We start from the raw sequence: 19,179 nt of genomic DNA on the forward strand, positions 1-19,179 counted from the left end.
AGTTTCTAAGTACCAAATAGACTGCTTTAAATGTCTATGCAGTATGCATGTAGTGTTCTAACATACTTGTCTTTTACACCTTCATTTCCCTAGTCAGTATCCATACACTTCCAGGAAACACCCTGTCACTCTTTTGCAGTCCTCTAGTGACCCATTCAGCACCATGTACTAATCCATTCACTGTGCCAAAACCCAAACACTTATAAATTCACCAAGACACTCTCTATCCAGTACTCTAATGATTCAGTCACTGCCTAAGTATTCATGCACTGAGCCAGGCCTTAGCACATGGACTTCTTCAAACCCCTATCCACTATGCATGCAGTCCTCTAACCACCTACAAACTTGTCTTTCACACCTTCAATTCCCCAGTCAGTATCCATACACTTCCAGCAAACACCCTGTCACTCCCCTTGCACTCTTCTAGTGACCTATTAAGCATCATGTACTAATCCATTCACTGCGCCAAAACCCAAACCCTAATATATTCACCCAGGTACTCTCCTGGCAGTACTCTAATCATTCAGTCAATACCCAAGTACTCATCCAGTGACCCAGGCCTTAGCATATGGACTGCTTGAAACCCCTATCCACTATGCATGCAGTCCTCTAACCACCTACACAATTGTCTTTCACACCTTCAATTCCCTAGTCAGTATCCATAAACTTCCAGGAAACACCCTGTCACTCCCTTTGCAGTCCTCTAGTGACCCATTCAGCATCATGTACTAATCCATTTACTGTGCAAAAACTCAAACACTTATAAATTCACCAAGATACTATCTTTGCAGTACTCTAATCATTCAGTCAGTGCCTAAGTATTCATGCACTGAGCCAGGCCTTAGCACATGGACTGCTTCAAACCCCTATCCACTATGTATGCAGTCTTCTAACCACTTAGACATTTGTATTTCACACTTTCAATTTCCCAGTCAGTATCCATACAGTCCAGCAAACATCTTGTCACTGCCTTTGCACTCCTCTAGTGACCCATTCAGTACCAAGTACTAATCCATTCCCTGTGCGAAAAACCTACCACTTATAAATTCACCAAGGCACTCTCCTTGCTGTACTCTAATCATTCAGTCAGTACCCAAGTAGTCATGCAGTGAGCCAGGCCTTAGCACATGGACTGCTTTAAATGCCTATGCAGTATGGATGCAGTCCTCTAATCACCTTCAATTCCCTAGTTAGTATTCATACACTTCTAGCAAACACCCTGTCACTCACCCAGTGTGTCTCCTTATAGTACTGTAATCATTTAGTCAGTTAGCATGTAGTGTTTTAGTGAGGTAGGCTTTAGGGCATGAACTGGTTCAAAGTAGTATGCACTGTGCATGTAGTGTTTTAACCATCGTCACACTTGTGGTTCAGGGCTATTGTTTCTTAGTCAGTATTTATATAAAATGTGTTTGTACAGTAATGGAATAGTATAAATTTGAAAGTTATTAATATACATTTATTTGTGATTCTTTTTTACAGATACAGAACTGGAGTGTTTCTCATCTGTTTGCACACTTCTCGTGCAAGATTGTTTGGATAAAGGGTCCTTAGGTGTTTCATCATACTTGCTGTGCCGCACGAGTATTTTTTGTTAGGATCCCCTCGTAACAGAACTCTTTTGAAAATGTTGCGCGTGAGAAAGGTGGCATTGGTCTTTGTTTGCCCCTTGAGAAAAGGAGAAAATTTCCACATCACTGAAGGAAAACGTTGTGGGCGTGGTGCATCCTCCAAAAATTCATCTTTAGATTCGGTGAATATTTTAAAGCGACATTATTTACAGTTTTTGTAAGTTAAAGTTAAAATAATTTGTTAGCTGTGTGCATTTTATATATCTGTGATTTGTATCTTGTTTTTTTTTTGAGAATGGCATGTTGTTTTTTTTTAACAATCTTTGAGATTGTGTTTTTTTTGCCCGCTGTTAAGTGATGAGTACGATTGAAATCACTATTTGTAGTGAAATTTAATATATTCTGAGAACAGCAAAAAAGGCAAAAAAATTACTTTGTGGAAATTATGCTGTGTTGTAAAAAATGTATTATTACATGTTATAATTTTTTTTTCCTTTTCTTTCACAGATCCAAATTTTAAAATAAGCAATTTATATTAATTTACATTGGAATGAAAAACAGAAAAAAATGTATACCAGTTTTTATTACTATTACTGTGAAGGTAAGTTTAACTAAGTCTCAATATGCAGAATGAAGAGGTCTGCAAGAAGCTACAAAGTTGAAACACGTTTCTAAAAACACTCTGTTTATGTAGTTTTGAAATCTGACCATAATCAGATATCATGTGACCTGCAAAAAAAGAGATTTGAGGGGTTCATAATATTTCCCATTTAACTATTGAAGGACCGCAATTATTTCAATCATTCTTCTTTGAACATCTTTGCAGACAAAACTCTGTGCTTACCTTCTATCATTCGCAAGGAAATTTAAAAACGGAAATATGTCACTTTTTGTAACATAGTTATTGTGCAAGATACTCTTACATATTTACAAAGAGAGGAAAAGGCACTCTGTGCACTTTTTATACTCCATGTAAATACAACCTCATCATGCACACCACTTTGTGTTGAAAGGGTGTTCTATAAGTGTTGTTGTGCATGATTGCACTTAATACTTATAGAACAAGACACATGTCTAGATTCATCAGAAATGATAAATGTCGATATGTGTGTGAATGCTGCACCATTCTAAAATTGGTGTAGGAAAGCACAACAAGGAGAATTGTTTTAATTTCTCCACATTTTTATATCTTCAATGCATGCTGAAATGTTCAGCATACATTGAAGGAGAAAAATGAATTTTCTCATTGTTTTTGTGCAGGAAGGTGTGTCTTCCTGTAGAAAAACAAACAGCACATGACACAGATATCCTTGCACTATGGTGCAAGGGTGCCTGTGTCACCACATGGCTGCAGTTTAAGCAGCCGTGCAGAGAGAAGCATAGATTTGCAACATATTTATGTACATATGTTGCATCCCTGTGCTTCGGAAGTACTACAGCACACTGCAGTTAAAGAGGTTACTGTGTGATGCTGCAGCACTTCCTCATAGCTCTGCACTTATACATTCACCATACGCTACTAATGCATTCATGCAGTCAATTACGTACTACACATACATTCATCTAAACTTTCACACACTAACAAAGAAATTTAGCTCTTTTTTTAAACCAGGAAAGTTAGTTCTTAGAAGAACTTTTTTTTTTCTTCTTTTTTGGTTTTTTAATTATTTTGTACTTTTTGGAACAATTTTGTTATTTTTTTGTTTTTTTCAAAAGGAAAAAAAGACAACAGGAGGAAAAAAACAGTCAACATCTGCAAAAAAAAAATAAACACAAGTTTAGCACTTGTGGTATTGCTGCGCTCGGCAGATCAGTTCAATTGACTGCTCACCGTAACATAGTAGCTTGTTGCATTTATTGCAACTAATTTTTAGTTTTCCAAATTCTGGACGCATGTCCGGGTGAGTGCTTGATGGTGATGCTGCAGAAGTGCTTGCCACTGCTGGCTGAGGCTGCTGTCGGAGTCTTCTGCATTCCTGCTTAGCCAGGTTCACGGGATGCAGAGTCTTCAGGTGTTTTAACATACTTGCAGTCCCACAAGAGTATTTTTTTGAAGGATATCCTCTGGAAAGCACTCTTTGACATATTTTACATGTCACTTTAGTTGAATTAGTTTTATTTTGTCCTTCTGGGAAGGAACAACATTTCCACACCACAGAGGTGTATCTTTCTGGGCGTTGAGGTTCCACAACAATTTCCTCATCGGACGAATGGTCTGATTCTGATGGTGGCTGCTGTGCAGAAGCCATTGTCTTCAGAAAAATTGCAGCTGTGGAAATCTTCCCCCAAAAGTTTCTTCTAGTTCTAAGGTGTGAGATGTTCCTCCAAAGAAGCTCTAAGAATGATTGAAATGGGTGGGGTCTTTCAATAGTTAGAATAGGAAGTGTAATGACCCAATCAAATCTCTTTTTTTGCAGGTCACATGGGATCCGCGCACCCTGCGCTTACGCAGCACGCACCCAGCGCGCATCCGCGAAATTGAATAAAAAAAATAAATAGGATTAGATGTAAAAATATATTAGTTTTAAGACTAGTTTAGAGTTTGTCTTCAATTAATATTCACATGAAATAGATATATATATGTTTTTTTAAATGTTAAATATTTTGCGGGATCCGCGCACCTACCGCGTCATAGACGCAGATGACGCATCGCGGAAGCGCGTAAACATCGTGTTATGTACATCGAACGTGTCGCATATACGTTGGGAGTCGTGTACCGGTCGCATTGCGATCGCACTCTGAACACATACCCAACGCATACCATGCGCGGATGCTATCGCGTAGGGATCGGGAACGGTGCGCTTAGGGTGCGTGGATCCCGAACCATTGAAAAAAATATATAAAATAAAGTTTTGCACATATAGTTAAAAAAATATTTTGAAAAATATAAAAAAATATGTTTGAAAAACCCATTAAGTTCAAATAATATTTTTAAATTTTTAAAAGAATTAATTGAAAAAAAAAGTTTAAAAAATGGTGATTAAAAAGTATTTTAAAAAAATGTAATTAATGAAATTGACACACTGAATTTGAAAAATATACAAATCCAATCAAAATCATTAAAAATGATATCTTCAGAGATAAGTTATAGATAGGAATTAGCATTTAAAAAACCTTTGAAATTCACTGAAAAAACCATTGGTTTCATGCATGTTATAGTTAGGAATTGGCATTAAAAAAACCTTTGAAATTCACTGAAAAAAACCAAAGGTTTCAGGGGCGTTATAGTTAGGAATTGGCATTTAAAAAACCTTAGAAATTCACTGAAAAAACCATAGGTTTCAGGGGTGTTATAGTTAGCAAGACATTTCCCTCGTACAAAACCCTAGAAATTCCCCTGTTATAGTTAGTTGGCTAACTATAACTCGCGCCCCCGCAATGCACTGCTGATAACGTCATATATTACATCACTCATGACATGGTCAGTGACATCACTGATGACATCACTGATGACATCTCAAATGACATCACTGATGACATCATCCATGTGATAAATTACTGCATCTTCTCACACCCTAATTTAACCATTGATACACCAACTTAAAATTTCAGACGTCCATTCTCAAAACCATAGATTCTCCAATACCAATAACTACATACCCACTTATTAACTCTTAGGTCTATACACCCCCACTCATTCACCTGTACAGTCACTCATACTTACAGTCACTCCGTACAAGACTATCATATGCATTTATACACCTATATAGACACTCACACACCACCAATCATCCATAGAGGTACTCTCACACCTAGTCAGTCATGCAAATAATTAAACACGGGCCAATTTACTCACCTATACAGTTAAACAGACTCAAGTTCACTTACTCATAAAAATAGTACCACATTCTTACGCTCTTATAGAATCACTGATACAAGCACACACTCATCCATACAGCCACTCTCACAATCACACACTCTCACATATACCCACTTATATACTCTTACACGCATATATACTGCTTTTCACATATGTAGTTAGTCACAAATGTACCACTGAGATATACATTCAATCCCTAACACACCCATACATACACTCACTCAACCATACAGTTCATCACAGATGCACTCTTAAAACCATGCACCCATAGAATCACCCACTCACACATCTATGCACAGAGTCACACACAGCCTACACACACAAACACTCAGGCACCCCTACAGATACTCAGACAACCAATCAATAACCCATATAGACACTCATATAGCTATTCACAAAACCATGCAGCCACTTATACACAAACACACAGACACATACTGACATTCACACAGTTTAGTTACTAGTCTGCAGTAAGATACATTTAATGACTCACTTATAGAGTCAGTTACACCTACAAAATCATCCATTCACACAATTGTACACCCACTCATTCTTCAACAGGCCTTTCACTATAAATATATAAAACATATTTAAACTTTACAGAAACACACAGTCACTGGATGACGTCATCAGTGATGTCATCAGTGATGTCATTTGAGATGTCATCAGTAATGTCATCAGTGATGTCGCTGACCATGTCATGAGTGATGTAATATGTGACGTCATCAGCAGTGCATTGCGGGGGCGCGAGTTATAGTTAGCTGAACTAACTATAACAGGGGAATTTCTAGGGTTTTGTACGAGGGAAATGTCCAGCTATAACGCCCCTGAAACCTATGGTTTATTCAGTGAATATATATACATATATATATATATATATATATATATATATATATATCTCAAAGAAATACCCTTTCAGGCATAGAGTGACGAATAAAATATGCAAAAAAGAAGCAGAGAACTCTGGGTAGTTCTCAAGTTTAGGTGGAAAGCAGCTCCTGTATGGAACACTCTCAACACCAGCGACACTCTAGATCTGCTCACCTCAAATGTCTGTTTTTCTATCAAAATCTTTAAGCATAGGATTAGCACAGTGCCATCCACACCGAGATAGAAAAGGACAAAGTCTTTTGCCTTTTGTACAGCAAAGTCTTTAAGCATAGGGCTAGCACAGTGCTGTCCTTGCCGAGCTGTAAAATGACAAAAGCCAATTACCACTCCAGGCACAGTATTACAGCTTTGAATTGGTAAAATACCAATCAAGCCAACCTGAAATGAGTAAAAGCAACCCCTGACACAGTGTTTCGCTCTAATTAGAGCTCTTCAGAGAGTTATAGCTTTGTCCAGACACAAGGGAGCACCCAGTATAAGTCAAAGAAATACCCTTTCAGGTATAGAGTGACGAATAAAATATGCAAAAAAGAAGCAGAGAACTCTAGGTAGTTCTCAAGTTTAGGTGGAAAGCAGCTCCTGTATGGAACACTCTCAACACCAGCGACACTCTAGATCTGCTCACCTCAAATGTCTGTTTTTCTATCAAAATCTTTAAGCATAGGATTAGCACAGTGCCATTCACACCGAGATAGAAAAGGCCAAAGTCTTTTGCCTTTTGTACAGCAAAGTCTTTAAGCATAGGGCTAGCACAGTGCTGTCTTTGCCGAGCTGTAAAATGACAAAATCCAATTACCACTCCAGGCACAGTATTACAGCTTTGAATTGGTAAAATACCAATCAAGCCAACCTGAAATGAGTAAAAGCAACCCGGAGCCAGGAATTTGTCCACATATTTGGATAGATTTTCATACAGTGAGTATATATATATATCTCCTTTGGCGGTTGCCAGTAGGTAGTTATAATTAGGATACAGTTTCCATAGGAAAAGCGTTTTTTTAAAATTGCCAATAACATTGGCGTTGCCTGATGAATCCTCGTGAAATTTTCAAAATAAGATTTACGCTCACTTCAGCTGCTGTCTTAAAAGTTTCGGGATGATCTGTTAAGCGGGACAGACTAATTTTCCACATGTTAAGTTCCATAAGAACTTTGGACACGGCTACAGCCTGAACGGAATGACACCAAATTTGGCAGAAAAGTAGTTGTTGGTCCAGAAAGCTCCCTTTTTGTAAATTGGTATAAATCAGTTCAGTATTTTTGAAAATATTAAGGAAAATACACATTTTTATATATATCGACACGGAGGAACTGCGACCCCTCCCAATCTAGTAATCAGATCTGATTGGCTGCCAACACTTCAAACTAGGAAGTGTTGGCAGCCCTTTTGGGACTCGACTTGAGCTGAGTCCCAGAAAAGATGTAAAAAGAAAAGAAAAAGTGGCAGGGGCAGGGTAGAAATACCCTGACCCCCCTAGGACTCTTGGGGGGGCGGGTTCCAAACAGGGCCAAAAAATCTATTTGTAAAGTTTTCAGTGGGAGTTGCACTGAATCCACAGATCATGCTGAAAATATACAAAAAATGGTTTCCAGCGCTTCTGTAATCTTAAGCCCCCAATTGGGCCAGGAACCAAGAGCATGCATAATATATGTAGGAGGGGGTGCATGGGGCCCCCCTCCTTGGGCTTATAAAGCACCAGAGACTGCCACCTCCCTTGGGTATTGTTATAATTTATGCAGGGGTATAAACCTATTGACATGCCCACACCTTCCTTTTTAATACATATAAGTCGCTCCTAGGGTAGGCCCTAGACAGCCCAGGGTGCAATGTACTAAATAAATAGGACATGTAAGTTTAAGTCTTACATGTCCTGGTAGTGAAAAACTATTAAATTAGTTTCTCACTAATGCAAGGCCTACCTCTCCCATAGGATAACATTAGAGGTGCTTTATTACATTGAATATGTGTAATTTCCAAATAGGAAGAGATAGCCAGTTCATGTTTTGTGCCTCTGGAATCACAATTTAAAATCCTAACTTATGGTGAAGTCGGATTTCAAATTGTAATTCTGAAATTGCCACTGTTAGAAAGCTGGCATTTTTTTTGCCTTAGCCATTTGGTGCCTGCAGCCTCTCTCTGGGTCACATGACTGGGTGTGGATGACAGCTGGGCTTTGTGCATTCCTCCTACACAATGGGAGCTTAGGTGTGACTGCATGGGCTGCCACTGGCAGGATGAAAGAGAGGAGCTTGGCACAGACCCACTCACACTTTAATAGGCTGTGTTCTATCTCCAAACAAAGAGCTGCGTACTCCCTGTTGTTAGTCTGGAGGCAGGGCCAGGAAGGCAGGGCATATGTGCACTTCAAAGAAATGCCTCTCTCCACTTCAATGGCATAACTGTGTATAAAAGAAGGAACTCATGCACCATTACTTCAGTGCACTCCTGGACCTGTGGATATTCTGCCAGGATGATAGACTGCTGTGCTGCTAGAAGGACTTCCACCCTGCTGGACTGCTGCTCTAAAGGCAACGACTGTGCTGTGATGCCCGGAGTGACTGAAAGGGCTATTGAGCTGGCCTTGTGATCTGAGCCTCAGGGACCTAAACGGCTCCCCAACCAGCTCCAGGACCCAGCTGCAGCGAGTTTGTGACACCAAAGTTGTGCCTTTCAGGTCCAGAACCCTTGGTGTGGCTCACCAGCTCTTGAAATCAAGCTTTTGGGCTCTTTACAACTGCCAATGGGCCTGTTTGCACCGGAACCCCACCGCTCGCACCGAAATCCAGCATGAGCCATGGCCAGCTAATCTCTTCACGCAGCAGCATCAATAGCCCACAGGTGACCACCGACCTGTAGCTCCAGCTCGCCTGTTCGTAACTCATGGCCACCTGTGATGCTCTCCTTGCTCCTCGTAACCTTCTCTAATGAAAACGGGACTCCTGGCACGAAACTTGAGAAAGTACAACTTTATTGGACTAGTTTAGGCCTGTATTTGACCTGCGCTCCATCATGGTCGGCCCGCAATTTGACTTGGTCCAGCATGACCAGATATCCACAGATGGCATTTTATGCTTTTAGACACTATTTTACAGTTTATTCTGTAAAGATTCAATACTCTGGTTGTACTGATTAGAAGTTTGTCATTTTGCTTTTGTTTTATTTATTAAATTCAGCTTTATGTTTCCAACCTGGTGTGGGATCTTTTTGTGTGATGGCTTAACTGTTTTACTGTTTGAAGTTTTGCACAAATACTTTACACATTGCCTCTTAGTTAATCCTGACTGCTCTTTGACAAGCTGCCAGTGGGTTGAGCACAGGTTAATTTGGGGTACACGTTCTCTTTTGTGGTATTGTAGGGAGCAGTTAGGCTTATCAAAGGGTAGTACAAAGCACTTGTACTCACAGAGGCAATAAATGAGGCACACAGTCAAAGAGTAAAATTGAGAACAAATTAGAAAAATAACACTTCTTTTTATATTTATTGTAAAATTAAGAACTTTGTTCTAATGTAAGTACCGTTTTTGTTAGGTCTCGCCTACGCAGCACGCATGCGCTGCTTAGGAGGTCCTTTAGCTGTCGCTCTGCTCATTTTCAAGCACTGCACTTGTGCTTGTGGCAGCATCACCATGTGGGAGCGTGCAGCGGCGCACCACAAGCACGAGTGCAGTGCTGGAAAATGAGCAGACTGCTCTCCCAAGCACGCACACGCAACTCGCGGGCTCACCTCCTGCCCCCTCTCTCTCATGCGCAGACGACTCGCGGGCAGTATATTTCCACAGCACTCTCACTCAGTCTCTTACAAAGCTCACTCACCAATACTCCCTGGTCACGCATACGGTAAATATCCTTGACAACAAATCGCTTACAACGAATCCTTTTACCCCGCATACCTTTATAAGGCCTCGGTCCTATTACGAATACTTTTACCCAGCATAGACTTTCACCCCGCAAACAATGACAACGAATATCCTATTACAAGGCATATATAGATAAGAAGTAGAGAAGAAAAAACTGTGCTGGTTTACAATGCTTTTCCGGGTTCGTGAAAGATAGCCAATGAAAAACATCTATGCTGCGCCGACTCTGGGGAAAGCAACACTACTCAGACCTTGCATGCATTCTGCATCATATTAAGTGTTTGAAACGCATGCACGCACCCTGCAAGTAGTTGCCAGAACTGTATGTGCAGCAGAGAAGATGTGAGTGACAGAAGCAGGATCATGCATAAGGTAAAGAGTGATTTGAGTGGGTGACGTCATGGGACACAGATGTAGGAGTCCATGATGATATCACTGATGAGATCTAATAACGTATGTATTAATTTAGATATGTACTGTTCTAAATTAATACTCGAGTATTAATTTAAATACCTACATTTTCGAAATTACCTACATTATTAAAATACTTACCCACCAAAAACCCCAGTATTCCTGTCTCCTCGTCTCAGATTAATTGTTACATATTTAAAAAATTAAAAAATATAAAAAATGTAACAAATCAATACTCGATTGTTAATTTTTGGAGGCATCTTTTTTCATTTACTTACCCACCTAAAACCCATGTTTTCCTGCTATCTCTTCCAAGTAGTTGACTAAAATTATTGTACTAATTTAGATGACATTGACATTTAAAAGAAATACTCGAGTGTTATTTAAAATAGTTACCCACCCAAAACCCCTGTTTTGCCTGTCATCCCGTGCCAGTAGTTAAGTTACTTTAGCCTTTAATTTTAGCAAGCGTTGTAAAAACCTGCGTTGAAAATGTACTTTTAACTGTTTAAATGCATTTTTAGTTATGTTGGTTTCGTTATAATATCTTGCGGAGTTATGGCATTTGCGGTGTCATAATTGCAGGGTGATGGTGTGCGGAATGTTGACCTGCGGGGTAACATCATACATTCCACGCATACACATCGCTTTCACTCAAGTTTCTCTCACAGAAGCTTCCCAAACGCAGCTCACTAACATCTCACACGATGTTGTCATACACGTGACGCTTCTCTACAAAACATGCACAGCTCACACACCCTCAAAGTGCACACACTAACAGCTCCCGTGCCCCCGCCCGCCTCCCTGCACCCCCCACACTCTTCACTGCATCTCCTGCTCACACAGAGCACAGTATTGATGTCCCGTCTTGTACTAGCATCCTTTCATTCTCCGACTCCCTTCAGTGTAGTGCTGCATTCTTCTGGGCACAGGGCTTGATGGTAGTGCAGCAGTGGGCTCTGCCTGGGTCATGCGGTAATGTTGGCTGAGGCTGCTTTGAGTTGCTCTTGCTCTCTTGCCTGGTTTGTCTCAATTATAGTGGTTTGTTTGTTTGCTTTAGGTCTTTTCTTTGCACGTTTCTGATTGGCGCTCTGCTGGGGTGTCTGTCATATTCTTCTCAATCTCATTTTCTTTTTTTGTTTATTTGTGTGTTCTTTTTTTTTTTACCTTATTTTCTTTGGTGTTTCCTTGACCTTTGCGGTCAGGTCACGTACTTGCTGGCTCACTACTTTGTCTTTCTTTTGTCCTCCCCCTGTTGAGAGTGTGATAATCACCTTTCCACCTGAAAGGGGGGGTGTGTTACTGCTGCTCTGGACCGTTTCTTGACACCTTCTGGGGGAGACTTACGTATGGTTAAGATGTTTCTTAGGAGGGGGGTGGAGCTGGAGAAAAGTTGTGTTGTGGGTGGACTCCCTGGTAAAGGCTACACTGGTACCCACAGCTCTCACCCTCCCCTTGGAACTTCGCACCTTGTAGTCCTTGTTGATTAACGTCCACCCTCACCACCTTTTGTAGCTCCTGTGATACTCCTTTATTTAGCAACCCTACTCCAAGACACCTGATTGGAGGGGACAAAAGGGGGAGTGGGTGGGGGTGCGGAATGTAGTGGTGATAGTGTGGTGCGGGACGGGATGGGATGGCATTGGTTGAACTCTGCTGTGGGACCACAAGCCTTACCCACCCTACCACTGCTGCTTCTTCTGCTTCCCAACTTATCCCAGGCCACAGCTGGCCTCAGTAGCCTTTTAATTGTCTTTCTGCCCTGTACCCCTGGTCCGACTCTTGGGCCTCAGATCACGGGAACTGCACATGAAGGTTGGGGGGAGATCGTTAATCTTTAATCTGTTGGTCTGATCTCATTCCAAACTCAATACAGAGCTGTACCCACTATCCACTATCCTTTGGGACTTTATACGTGTTTAGTCATGCAACAGCTGATGTTGTTGCACCAAGGATATTGTGCTGCATAACTAAACACTTATAAGGTCCCAAAAGCAAGACCTATTGGCTATGCCAATGCTTGTTATCACAATGGAAGGAAAAGCCATATATGCATAGAGGTAAGTACAGTCAGTTTTATGGGTTTGCCTTCTGGGTTTTGGGTTGTAGTGGGCCAAGGTCCACAGTACTACCAAACCCAGGAGCAGGGTGCTGGTGAAGTAGGGAGCTGTGGGTGCTATGGAGAGGTTGGCCACCCAAAAATAAGCTTCACAGGGGGACTTAGGGACAAGTCAGAGAGCTCCCAAACTGGGGTTTGGGTGGCAAGGGCTCTTGGAGCAAGGGGGCACAGCTGGTTCTTCAGTACCCGGACCGGGCAGCTTGGGTGCAGAGTGGTTAGGTCAACTTGGCTGGATGCACAAAGGTGCTCCGGCTCGGGCATAATCAGGACAGCTGGGCCACTCACAAAGTGAGTTTCAGCTATGCTGATGTCCCTTAATGGCCGCTCAGTTGTGATGTAGTGGGAATCCAGATTGGACTTACTTTTTTGCTGTTTCTTGCAGGTCGTCTGGTATCCAGGAGAAAGGTGCTGCAAGGCTCCAGTTGATCCTGGTGTCTTCACACTCAGTGGGGAGATAGATCTGACCTTCCAGAGCATGAGTACATTCTACTGGTCATCTGTGGCTTTTGTTGGGCCAGGCAGTATCATGGAGGTGGACCAGACTCTGCTCGTCGGTGTCTGCAGCGCAGGGGGGTACCTCCTCTACTGTAGGCAATTTCTGAAGTGCTGGCAGGCTACCCGAGGCTGTGGTAGATCTCCAGCTTGCAGGATGAGTCACTCTGTTGCAATTATTAAGAGAGTTATGAGCAGGCAGGGTCAGGGGTTTGCGGCAAAAACTCTACAGCTCTTCTTCTGTTCTCGCCAGGCAGTGACTCTTCTTTGTCCTTCTTCCTTTGATCCATCAAATCCCAGTATCAGTTCAGTTGTGCCACCAAATACTCAATTTATGAACGCTACAGGGAGTGACAGGTAGTAACCATTGGGCTATCTTAGGGTGTCTACATCCTCTATATGACTACTCCTCTTGGGAAGTGGGAATAACCTTGACCCTAAGAGGCTAATTTCATCCAAAACAAGATGGAGGAATTAGAAATGGTGGTGTACACATCAGCTAGTCAACCTTAGGGGTTGTGCTGGCACACCGTCGAATCCTAAAAATGTTTCTGCCTATCTTGTCACCAAAAAGTGATGTTCACACAGGGGGGTGGGCAAGCATTCCTACTATCTGGAGAGACCTAGGTCACATAACATAAGTGGCAGGGGCTTTGAAGCTTCTTGCCCTGGAATGCAGTTCCTGCACGGAAGAGGCTTTTGTTCCTGGCCCATGAGAGCAATGGCTCTCACCACAGGTAGTCAGAAACTTGTCTATGGTGGTGGGATGGCTAAGACCAATCTGCAAAAAGACTAGTGGTCGGTAGGTTTTAAGGGGGTACCTCTAAGGTGCCCTCTGGGTACATTTCTTAATAAATCCATCTCTGGCATCAGTGTGGGTTTATTAAGATGAGATGTTTGGTATCAGACATATGGGGTTACAGTTAAACCATCATGTAACTGGGGAACTCATAATCATGAGTGTCCAGCCCATGCACCGGGTATGGCTTCCCTGTACATCTGTGGTATCTAAGAGTGAACTTAGATATCACAGGGACACATCCACTCATACATATATGCCCACAGATGGGTATAATGCCCAATGCCTTAGAGCTGTAAGGCCTACTGTAGGGGGTGACTTGCCCATACAGACCAAGGGAATCTTCATTGTGTAAGTGGAAGAACTTGGAAAGGCCATCTGCATTGGCATGGTCAGTCCCAGGTTTGTATTCCACTGTAAACTAAATTCAGTGAAGGGAGATTGATCACCTCAGAAGTTTTGGGTTTTCACCTCTCATCTGCATCAGCCATCTTCGAGGTCTGTGGTCAGGTTGGAAAAGGAGTGAGTACCAAACAGGTATGGTTTCAACTTCTTCAGGGACCAAACCACAGCAAAGGCTTCTCTCTCAATGGCACTCCAACGCTGTTCCTTGGGAAGTAACCTCCTGCTAATAAAAGCAACAGGCTGGTCATGGCCATCATCGTTGGTTTGGGATAGGACCGCTCCTATCCCTAGCTCAAAGGCATCAGTCTGCACATGGACTGTCTGGTGTAATCTGGAGCTTTGTTAATGAGTGCTGAGCGCATTGCCTCTTTCAGGGTGTCAAAAGCCTTTCGACAACTAACTATGAAGTTTACCTTTTTGGGCATCTTCTTTGAGGTAATTTCTGTGTGGGGTGCCATAATGGTACAATACCCCTTCACAAACCGCCTTCAATAATCAGTCAAGCCAAGGAATGTCCTGACTTGATTCTGAGTGGTTGGAGCTTCCCATTCCAGAATTGTCTGGATCTTGGACTGTAAAGATTGAACTTGGTCTCCACCAGGTGGCCCAAGTATTCAACTGTGCCCTGCCCTATCTGGCATTTGGATGCCTTGATAGTGAGGCCTGCAGTCTGCAGGGCCTACAAAACCTTGCCAAGGTGGATCAGGTGATCCTGCCAATGTGGAGCAATAAACAGCAATATCATCTAAATATGATGCACTAAAAACTTCCAACCCAGCCAGGATTTGGTTCATCAACCTTTGGAAGGTGGCAGGGACATTCTATAATCCAAAGGGCATAACAGTGAACTGATAATGTCTATCTGGGGCCAAGAATGCTGTTTTATATTTAGCTCCTGATGTTAGGCCAATCTATCAGTACAATGATGTTAACTTGTACTAAGGCAAAGGTACTGAGAAACCTTCCTGCTCTCAATTTGTCTATCAACTCATCAGCTCTGAGTATAGGGTATGCATCTGTCCTTGTGACAGTATTGATTCCTCTGTAGTTCACACAAGACCTCAGTTCTGATGTTACACTACTGGAGTGAGGCTTGGGGACTAACACCACAAGTCTAGCCCAGGGACTGTCAGAGGGTTCAACAACCCCTAACTCCAGCATCTTGCTTACTTCAGCTTTGATGCTCTCCTTTACATGGTCAGATCGTCGATAGATTTAGTTTTTGACAGGCAAGCTGTCTAAAGTGTACACATCATCAGCACACCAGTGTGTCTGTGCAGGGGTTAAGGAGAAGAGCCCAGCATACTGCTCCAGGTCTTGCCTGCAGTCAGCTTGCTGTTGGGCAAAGAGGGTGTCTGAGTAGACAACTCCATCCACTGACTAATCTGTGGGGCTGCTGAAGAGGAAGTTTGGGAGAGGTTCACTTTCTACTTCCTAATGCTTTTCAGAGACCATCAGCATAGTCACATCAGCCCTGTCATGGAAAGGTTTCAGGCGATTAACTTGGATGACCCTCTTGGGGTTCCTGCTATTGCAAGGCCCACCAGATAGGTTGCCTAACCTTTTCTCTCAACGATGGGGTAGGGCCCAGTCCATTTGTCCTATAGGCCCCTAGGTGCCACAGGCTTCAACACCCATACCTTCTGCCCTGGTTGGAACTCCACCATTGCAGCCTTTTGTTCATACCAGTGTTTTTTAAGCTCCTAGCTGACCTCTATGTTTTTTTATGCTTTGCCTATGTATGCTGCCATCCTGGATTGTAGGCCTAGTGCATAGGCTCTTTGAGGGGTCTCTCCAAGCCTACCTTAACTAGACAAAGTGGTCCCCTCACAGAGTGGCCAAACAGAAGTTCATCGGGGGAGAACATACTCCTTTCTGTGGTACTTCTCTGTAAGAGAAAAGCAGGCATGGCAAACGGATATCTCCGCTCCTTCTGAGTTTTTTAGGAAGTCCCATGATAAAGCCTTTTATGGTCTTGCTGACTCTCTCAACAAGGTCATTTGTTTGTGGGTGATATGGGGTAGTGAACTTGTAAGTCACTCCACTTTCAGACCACATGTGTTTCAGGCAGCCTGACATGAAGCTTGGAACTCTGTCTGACACCACCTCCGTAGTGAAACCCACTCTGATAAAGATACCAATGAGGGCCCTAGCCACTGCAGGAGACGTGGTATTCCTAAGGCTTCAGGGTACCTGGTAGCATGATCTACTACTACCAGCACAAATCTGTTCCCTGATGCAGTTGAAAGGTCAAGGGGGCCAACAATGTTAATCCCTATCCTTTCAAAGGGTAGCCCAACCACTGGAAGAGGAATTAGGGGAGCCTTTGGGTGGCTGCCTGCTTTATCACTGGCTTGGCAGGTGGCACAGAAGTTGCAAACCTCTTTCACCTTCTGAGACATGTTTGGCCAGTAGAAGTGGCTGACTATGTAATAACAACAAAAGAGCGTGACGAAAAAGAGAATCAAACAAACGGTGATTCTCTATGTGATTGGGTAAAGTGTGAAAGAAACAGAATCCATCTGATGAAAAATAAAACCCTCGCTCACCAACATAGTTGGTGACATGCTTCATCATGGGGTTTTAGCCAGAGGGGCCTTGTGCGCCTCTGGTGTGCTTCGACGCTTGAAATTAAGGCGGAGCAATAACTTCAGACTTGAAAAAGTGAGGTGATGGGTGAATGAAGAAAAAGAAAAAGAAAGGATTTAAAAATCATGTATCGCACACCAAAACATTTTAATAGTGTTGAGACAGGAATATGTTAAAAATTGTGAAGGATAATTACTCCTGACGTTAATTTGGTCAGTTTTATCCTATAGGTGGTCAAGTGGTCGACATGTTTCAGCTTGTCAATGTTATTCACTAAGCTTTCATCAGGACCTAGTCTTATAAAAGAAAAAAGGCACCTTGCGGTGTAAGCTCACTAAGGCTTACCCTAACCTCAGGTGCGGAGAACCGATAGACTCACGGTTACAGTAGAGGTCTCCCACTGTTCTGGAAAAAGACCTTGTATATCTGGAAAGAAAATTCGTTTATTTAGTTAACATACATAATAGTTGCCTTGTATTCATCAGAAAGACAGTTTAGGGTCTTAAGCAATGCAAAAAAAACAAAATTAATCGGTCCATGCACTTTTTACATGGTCTATGTAAGTATTCAACCGCTTCTATGTACAATTAGAAGGATGTATATAATTACAAAATTTGTAAGCATGCCAAAATCCATATACTCAGGGATTATATAGATAAGGTAATTGAGCGATTTAGTCAATACTCTGGCATAAAAATGATTTGTAGTATAAATAAAGATCACGTTTACAAAAGGCACTTTGAAATACTTTACATCTTCAATATGAAACTGAAGGAATGCAAAACAAGAAATGCAAAATAAGAAACACTTGGAGCTTACGTATAAATGAGTGGGTGCGTGCTCCTTGGGCAAGAAGGCAAATTGCGGGACTACAGAACAACTGTGGCAACAAGAAGAGAGGAATACGGGAAGAGCATTTACTATAGCACAATCCGTCACTCACAAGGATTGTATACCACATTATTCCGTACAGCGTAAGGCAAAAATAGAGTTTTCTTAAAAGTCAGTACTCACGTCGTCCAAGTCCTCAGCCAGCAGTCTGCACCTAAAAGGTCCGCCGAGCCCGGAGATAGTTACGTACTGGTGGGCTCGTGTTTAAATGCAAGTTATCAGCCGCTGACGAACCGGAAGTAAACGTGTAAGCCTTTCAACAAGTGCCTCAGGGATTAGAACAGCGAGAAAGGACTACGTGGCTAATTCCTTCTGAAAAAGCTAGAGCGCCAAAGGCTCTCTTCAACAAAAAACTTTATTGAGTAGCAATAGCCGTGCATCGGTGTTTGAGCAAGGATAGTCGACAAGGAGCAAGCCGACTGCCAATCGCTGCATAAAAATGATCATCAAGATAGAAAAATGCAGAGACTGATTCACATAAAAATAATTTTACATAAAAATTTTTTTCTTTGACGCGTCAGACTCTATTTAACCCTGTTTGGGTAAAAATCATTATGCAGCGCAATCCTCATCCAGAACAGGGACATATAAATTACAAATTACCACAGATGGCCAAAGTTCCCAAATGGCCAAGTATACAAAACGGGCCCATAAATTATTAGATGAGAGTACAAAACTACTCAGATGTAAATGGGTAGTTATTTTTACATTAAGGCCCTGGTCTCAGCGTCTCAGCACTGTCCCCCAAGGGATATTATCGTTGAGACCAGACAGATGTGTTGATAACCTATAGACCCAACGTTGTTCCTTTTCGAACAGTGAAGTTGATTTCACTTGTTCAATGATGGTCCACTGTAGATCATCTGCAGTATGATTTAAACGTAAAAAGTGCTCAGTCAGTTTTGTCGCACTTCTTTTACATCGGACGTTGCTCCGATGTTCACCAATACGTAATTTAATCTTTCTTGTGGTCATGCCCACATATTTTAAATTGCATGGGCACGTAATTAAATAAACCACATCAGTAGTATTGCAATTCGTATGGCTACGTTGAATCCAGGTTTTCCCAGTTTCCAGAGATACGGTCTTAGTAGGGGACGTGAAATGGCAAATGCTACAGGACCCACAGGGGTAATGGCTGAGAATTGGTGGCAAGCCCCAGGTGTCGAGAACCGAGATAGCAGTTGGCTTATTACAAATCCTTGGTCTCGTGTGAACAAGCGAGTCCTTGATACTCTTAGCCTTCTTGTAAGAGAATAGAGGTTTGTCCCAATTAATACTATTGCTTTCCAAAATACGCCAATGTTTTTTAATCGATTTTGAAATGGCATTG

The sequence above is a fragment of the Triturus cristatus genome, chromosome 2_1 (assembly GCF_964204655.1).
Source record: "Triturus cristatus chromosome 2_1, aTriCri1.1, whole genome shotgun sequence".
Lineage (NCBI taxonomy): Eukaryota > Metazoa > Chordata > Amphibia > Caudata > Salamandridae > Triturus > Triturus cristatus.